This window comes from Muntiacus reevesi, chromosome 6, assembly GCF_963930625.1.
Source record: "Muntiacus reevesi chromosome 6, mMunRee1.1, whole genome shotgun sequence".
NCBI lineage: Eukaryota > Metazoa > Chordata > Mammalia > Artiodactyla > Cervidae > Muntiacus > Muntiacus reevesi.
In genome coordinates, this window is record NC_089254.1 from 99,479,679 (window position 1) to 99,487,957 (window position 8,279).

Genomic DNA, 8,279 nt, shown 5'->3' on the forward strand with positions numbered 1-8,279 from the left:
CCAACAGAGAGGTCTGTGATGCAGAGGTAAATTTCAAGGTCACCTGCTAACTGAGAGGGTTTAAAGTTATGGGCTGAGAATGATATTCCAAGGAAGAGAGTGGACACAGAAAAGTGTGGGGGAGTGAGTTCAGGGACCCCCAGAGTTCAGAGGTCAGGAGATGAAAAGGAGTGGGCAAAGTGATTCAAGCATGTTCTGGGCAGGTTTAAATTCGTCTATCTATCTCTCTATATACATGTGTGTGTGTGTATATATATATATATATATATATATATATATATATATATATATATATGCATATGTATACATGTATATTCATTTACTTGCTGAAATTATTAGGTATTATTTTAAATATTTTCATAAGTAGATATTTATCAGTTCAGTTCAGTTCAGTCGCTCAGTCGTGTTCAACTCTTTACGACCCCGTGAATCGCAGCACGCTAGGCCTCTCTGTCCATCACCAACTCTGGGAGTTTACCCAAACTCATGTCCATTGAGTCAGTGATGCCATCCAACCATCTTATCCTCTGTCATCCCCTTCTCCTCCTGCCCTCAATCTTTCCCAGCATCAGGGTCTTTTCAAATGAGTCAGTTCTTCACATCAGGTGGCCAAAGTATTGCAGTTTCAGCTTCAACATCAGTCCTTCCAATGAACACCCAGGACTGATTTCCTTTAGGGTGGACTGGTTGGATCCCCTTGCAGTCCAAGGGACTCTCAAGTGTCTTCTCCAACACCACAGTTCAAAAGCATCAATTCTTCAGCACTCAGCTTTCTTTATAGTCCAACTCTCACATCCATACATGACCACTGGAAAAATCATAGCCTTGACTAGACAGACCTTTGTGGACAAAGTAATGTCTCTGCTTTTTAATATGCTGTCTAGGTTGGTCATAAATTTCCTTCCAAGGCGTAAGCGTCTTTTAATTTCATGGCGGCAATCACCATCTGCAGTGATATCTATGGCAAAGATTAAATAATTAAATTGCACAGAGGATGTATAATGAGCAGCAATTTCCTTCCCCTCCAATTCCCCCTTCCCCATGCTCTCTTCTGAGAAACTAATACTTTTAAGTTTCTGTCTTTAGAGTTTCTGCTGGTTACCTCCTGTGGAAGAGTTTAAATTCCTAATCACACTTCAAAAAATCATTAAAAGTTCACTTTGCCTCATTCTATGAAGGCAAAGCTTCAGTGTGGGGATCTTGTCATTGGATCAGAAGTATGAAGAAATGACTGAGAATGTTTAGGCAAATTTCTTGGGACTTCCTGAGAGAGAGAGAGAGAGTCAAGAATGAGGCACAACAGAGAGAGACCTTCAGTCAGTTCAGCTGCTCAGTCATGTCCGACTCTTTGCAACCCCATGGACTGCAGCACGCCAGACTTCCCTGTCCATCACCAACTCCTGGAGCTTATTCAAACTCATGTCCATTGAGTCGGTGATGCCATCCAACCATCTCATCCTCTGTCATCCCCTTTTCCTCCCTCCTTCAATCTTTCCCAACATTAGGGTCTTTTCCAATGAGTCAGTTCTTCACATCAGGTGGCCAAAGTATTGCAGTTTCAGCTTCAGCATCAGTCCTTCCAATGAATATTCAGGACTGATCTCCCTTAGGATGGACTGCTTGGATCTCCTTGCAGTCCAAGGGACTCTCAAGAGTCTTCTCCAACACAGTTCAAACAGTTGTTTGAACTTCTCCAAACAGTTCAAAAGCATCAATTCTTCGGCGCTCAGCTTTCTTTATACTCCAACTCTCACATCCATACACGACTACTGGAAAAACCATAGCTTTGACTAGTTGGACCTTTGTTAGAATGAGTCTTTTTCATCCCTAATAATTTCTTCCCTTTAAAGTAGTGAGTGTGAATGTGTTCATGTATGTGAGAAAGAGACACAGTCACAGAGAGCCTCATCTCTGTGGCTGCAGGGCTGACCTTGGACTTCGTCACCTAGGCAATACTGCTGTAATTGTAGAGGTCCTGGGGATGGTCAAATGCCACATAAATTCTGTCAACTGTGGCCCATAGAGTAAAGATTCATTAAAATGAATCTATATAATTTTAAACTCTCTGCTCCTTAAAGTATGGGCAGTATCTCTAAATTATTGGGATTTCAGGTTAGAATTTTGTTCCTGTTCTAAGAAGAATACTGTCTTGTGAGCAGACAAGTAGTTTATCTCTGTTCTAATAACCATTTTGATGAATATCCTCTAGTTCTAGCAAATAGGCAACTCTGGCAAGAGCAGCAATTCATTAGAATCTGATTTGTTACATAGTTTTATAGTAGATTTCAAATAAATAGGTTAATCTAAGAATTTTTACTAATGACACCAAAGTATTCATGGGTTAAAGGACATGTTATCCATGATGTGCTGTAAAATATTCTAGCACCCACCCCTAAGAAAGGTGCAAATGTAAGTGAAACAAGATGGTAAAATTGTCCCCAATTTTTTGAACCTAGAGTATTGGTCCATCAGGACCCATTATACCATATTTCCTCTACTTTTGGTGTGTTTGAACATTTCCACAAGAAAAAACAGAACAAGAAAAGTATTCACGATAGACTCATCAGCTTTAAAATGACTTCCAGACTTTATCTTAACTGGCCAACAACCTTTCCTTAGAATTCTGTTCTGCTGCAAATGCTATTCTTTAGACATAGATGTACAAGCACTTCCAAAGGAGAAACGTGGAGGCCAAATATAAGTATTGTTAACGATTGATGTGATTATCAGTAGATTGACTGGGGTTGACAGATGCTGTCTCTGTGCCCTCTCCCTTAGTTGAGGGAGGAGCTCAAGATAAAGTCCCCGTCATGGCTCTTGGCTTTGCAGACCACCCTTGTCATGGGAGAGCTTCCCTGGTAGCTCAGTTGGTAAAGAATCTGCCTTCAATGAAGGATGATCCTGGTTCAATTCCTGGGTTGGGAAGATCCCCTGGCGAAGGGATAGACTACCCACTCTAGTTTTCTTGGGCTTCCCTGGTGGCTCAGCTGGTAAAGAATCCACCTGCAGTGCAGGAGACCTGGGCTCAATCCCTGGGTTGGGAAGATCCCCTGGAGGGGGGAAAGGCTACTCACTTCAGTATTCTGGCCTGGAGAATTCCATGGACTGTATAGTCCATGGGGTTGCAAAGAGTTGCATATGTCTGACTTTCACTTTCTTTTTCACTTGTCTTGGGAAAAGGACTCTTAGAAGCAGGAACACTTGGGACCCCTGCTGGGATGGGTCCAGGACCAGGACAGGTGCACCCATCTTTGGACCATCTTTGGACCTGCTCTTGGTCACAGTCGCTAAGGAACTGTCCAGATTGCTAAGTAATACATGTCGGTAATGAATGTGTTCTGCTTTTCTCTAAGTTATTGCAAATTTCCGCCTCCAACACCCCTCCCCCACCCCCACCAGGGTTGAAGCAACTTTTCCGAATTTCAGATTTCCGGTTGTGATGACAGACTGAGCAAGGTAAGAACAAGGAAGACAATGGGGTTGAAGCCTGAGGGACCTTGGAGATAATCACTGCCTAGACTTCCTGTTTCCTCAGTGAGCTGGCGGTGATGCCTCTACCTTTTAACGAGGCCCTTGGTCTCGTTAACTGTCGCCTCTGTTGTTGTTGAGACGTTCCATCGTGTCTGACTCTTTGTGATTCCATGGACTGCAGCATGCTAGGCTTCCCTGTCCTTCACCATCTCCCTGTTGCCTCTATAGGGCACATGCTGGGGATAAAGGTCGGCTTTCTCCTCTTTCCAGAAAGTCTGGCGGTAAAAACGCCCAATTCTTACCTGGTAAACCAGACCTCCCAGTGGTTCCCAGGGGGGGCAGTTCTATCAAATATACCATGATTCAACTTTGGTATTTTTTCAGAGTCTGGAATGACTCACTCTTAATTCAGTCTTCAGTAAATAATGTGGTGGAGCTTCACTTTAGATTGTTCAAACATTTCTTACATTTCTCTCTCCTGACTGAGGAGAAGATCAGGTCTGCATGTCCTTTCTTGGAGCAATAGACTCTCAAATATTTTCCATGGCCTTAGTTTTACTTTTGAAAAGGAATGGTGTGCCTTTTCAATGTAAATGTAAATTTCTACCTCTTGCAAATCCGACTGGAATTAGCTGGATTTTCCCGCTTCTGTTCTTCCCATCACTGCTTCAAAGATGTCAGAACTGAAGTTTGGTCAGGGCTCTGAGTCTGGGAGGTTTCTTATCACTCAGCAGCATCAGCAGAAGGAGAGCTTTCCCCAGGCACATGGTTTGGGGAACCCAGCCCTGAGATTCAAAGCTGACTTCCTCCTTGTACATCTCACTCCTGGGGACATGACTTTCCTGCTCTGCAGAAATCCTTGTAACGATATGAGAAATGTTTGAATTTCAAAAAAAAAAAAAAAAAAAGTCCAATACTGAGTACTTTTAACAAAAACTGAGATACATTAATTTTATTTTCCCAAGTCCATTCAAAAATAGCTTATGGAACACCCATAATGCGTTCCACTTTAAGAGAAAAATCCTTCCCCCCCTTTTCCTCTTATTGCTACAGATTACTTGGGTTCCCCTTCTGACATCTCATCTCAACTGTGATGGGAAGCTTTGTGCCTGGGATGGGCGCCTATTAACACGCACTGAAGCAAAGATGCAATCTTGCACAATGTAAAGAGGATAAGGACAAAGAAAAGAGTAAAGCATGACACCAAAAACAGCAGGGCTGTGGACCAGACAGAAGATGTGCATCTCCAGGGACCCTTGGGCCATCAAGGTCAGCGAATGCCCAGTCCTGACTGTTCTATTTTCCAGATTGGGAATATTTTTTTTCTGGTTATTATAACTAGTTGGGCTTTCCAGGTGGCACTTGTGGTAAAGAATCTGCCTGCCAATACAAGAGATGCAACAGACGTGGGTTTGATCCCTGGGTTGGGAAGAGCTCCTGGAGAAGGAAGTGGAAACCTACTCCTGTATTCTTGCCTGGAAAATTCCATGGACAGACGAGCCTGGTGGGCCACAGTCCATAGGGCAACAGAGTCGGACACGACTGAAGTGACTTAGCAAACATGCATGCATTATAACTAGTTATATCTGAAGCCTTAGCAACAATCATCAGTTCAATTGAGTCGCTCAGTCGTGTCCAACTCTTTGCAATCCTATGGACTGCAGCACACCAGGCCTCCTTGTCCATCACCAACTCCCGGAGCCTACTCAAACTCATGTCCATCAAGTCGGTGATGCCATCCAACCATTTCATCCTCTGTCATCCCCTTTTCCTCCCACCTTCAATCTTCCCCAGTATCAGGGTCTTTCAAATGAGCCAGTTCTTTGCGTCAGGTGGCCAAAGTATTGGAGTTTCAGCTTCAGCATCAGTCCTTCCAATGAATATTCAAGACTGATTTCCTTTAGGATGGACTGGTTGGATCTCCTTGCAGTCCAAGGGACTCTCAAGAGTTCTCTTCAACACAACAGTTCAAAAGCATCAATTCTTCAGCACTCAGCTGTCTTTATAGCCCAACTCTCACATCCATACATGACTACTGGAAAAACCATAGCTGTGACTAGACGGACCTTTGTTGGCAAAGTAATGTCCCTATTTTTTAATATGCTGTCTAGGTAGGTCATTACTTTTCTTCCAAGGAGCAAGTATCTTTTTCATGGCTGCAGTCACCATCTGCAGTGATTTTGGAGCCCCCCAAAATAAAGTCTGTCACTGTTTCCACTGTTTCCCCATCTATTTGCCACGAAGTGATGGGACCAGATGCCATGATCTTCGTTTTCTGAATGTTGAACTTTAAGCCAACTTTTTCACTCTCCTCTTTCACTCATCAAGAGGTTTTTTTAGTTCCTCTTCACTTTCTGCCATAAGGGTGACGTCATCTGCCTATCTGAGATTATTGATATTTTTCCCGGCAATCTTGATCCCAGCTGTGCTTCCTCCAGTCCAGCATTTCTCATGATGTACTCTGCATATAAGTTAAATAAGCAGGGTGACAATATACAGCCTTGACGTACTCATTTTCCTATTTGGAACCAGTCCGTTGTTCCATGTCCATTTCTAACTGTTGCTTCCTGACCTGCATACAGATTTCTCAGGAGGCAGGTCAGGTGGTCTGGTATTCCCATCTCTTTCAGAATTTTCCACAGTTTGTGGTGATCCACACAGTCAAAGGCTTTGGCATAGTCAATAAAGCAGAAATAGATGTTTTTCTAGAACTCTTCTTGCTTTTTCGATAGTCCAACAGATGTTGGCAATTTGATCTCTGGTTCCTCTGCATTTTCTAAAACCAGCTTGAACATCTGGAATTTCACAGTTCCACATTTGGAAATTCCATCTGGAATTTCCATGGTTATATACTGTTGAAGCCTGGCTTGGAGAATTTTGAGCATTACTTTACTAACGTGTGAGATGAGTACAATTGTGTGGTAGGGTGAGCATTCTTTGGCATTGCCTTTCTTTGGGGTTGGAATGCACTGAACTTTTCCAGTCCTGTGACCACTGCTGAGTTTTCCAAATTTGCTGGCATATTGAGTGCAAATTCATCTGCAGAGTGCTAATACACAGAAGGTGAATGGCACAAGTTTCTGATAGAATTACTGCTGATAATGTAAGATCTAAGTCATCACGATGGCATAGTTGCCGCCCTAGGCAAACAGTGCAGTCCTAGAGAAAGGTAATTGAGAATTCTAGCAAGGCAGAGAGGAAAGGCAAGGGTGATGGTGAAAACAAACACCCCAGCCTTGTGCTCTGCCTGCAGGCCTGTGATCCAGACTGTTTCAGGTTAGTCCCAACCCACCCAAGAGCAGAGGCAGTCTCCAGCTGGCCTGGAGAGGTGAGAATGACTAGTTAAGACCTCAAGAGGGGAAAACTGATCGGCACCAAGGCTGTAGTGAAGGAATTATATCATATGGCCTCCTGGTTTGTAAACAAGAACCCAACTCCAAAGCCCAGAATCTCAGTTAAGAGGAACTTCTTTGTGAAAATGTGAAAACATTAGTTGCTCAGTCATGTCCGTCTCCTTGTGACCCCATGCACCCCACCAGGCTCTCCTGTCCATGGGATTCCCCAGGCTAGAACACTGGAGTAGGTTGCTATTTCCTTCTCCAAGGGATCTTCCTGAAGACCCAGGGATCGGACCCAGGTCTCCTGCATTGCAGGCAGATTATTTACCATCTGAGCCACCAGGGAAATCTGTGGGATGCCAAATCTCTGACCAAGGTGAGCAGGGAGCTACCCTGTTGAGTGATCTGGAAAGTCGGCTTGGCAGGAGGGACTGGGAAGGACAAAAGAAGGCTTGGGTGGTGTGCACACCTCAAAAGCTGGGACATGAGAAGGCATTTAGCTAAAAAGACACTTTCATATACCCCCAGTTACTCTTCTCTTGGATTAACTTCCTCATGAGTTCAGGTGGGGAATAGGAAGGGAGTGAGAGGGGAGAAAGGAGTGGAGGGATTGGTAAAGAGAGAGAAGGTGGAAGGTGGGTGCCAAGTAATGGGTGACCAAAGACAATCAAGAGATGGGACAGTGAGTTTGTTTCATTCAAGACCAAACCCAGAACTTCCCTGGGGGTCCTGTGGCTAAAAATCCCCACTGTCAATGCAGGGGACCCAGGTTTGATCCCTGGTCAGGGGGCTAGATCCCACTTGCTGCACCTGAGAGTTTGCTGCCACAGCTGAGACCCAGCACAGCCAAATTAAAACAACTAACAGCAAAATCATTCCCACCAGCTCTCTCGCTTTGGGTCCACATCTATCATGCAAATAATTCCTCATGTCCAGTCCCTCCAGAGTCTCCCCTGAGGGCACCAGGGTCTCATTACATCATTTTCCTTTTTCACAGATTGCCTTTCACATGGTTTCTCCTATAAAATGATACTGGTGGCCTTATTTTGCTCCTCAAAGCATTTTTTACTTTTACCCTCCCCACAGAGGCCACTCTGAGAAAGAAATTGAATAATGTATGTAAAAGATATCTAAATGGTAAGGAAATACATTTTACAAAATAAGGCATTTGGGGCCCAAGTAGTCACCATTTTCTAGTAATACATTTATCTGTCTCTGTGTTGCTGATCTTTCTACCTTCCCTTTTTTATTTTGATATAAAAATGTGTCTGGTTCTCTTAACGCTTTAACTGCTCATACCCAGGGGTGAGAGGAGGGTGTGGAGATGCCTGAATTAGGACAGGTGTATCTGGTAGAGATCTCAGGTGTGTATCTATTAGAGAGATGAACTCTAGCCAAGATATGTTAGCTGCTGTTTAATCATTATACTATCCCGGTGATACTGAATTCTAAGGAACTGCTATTAGTCAC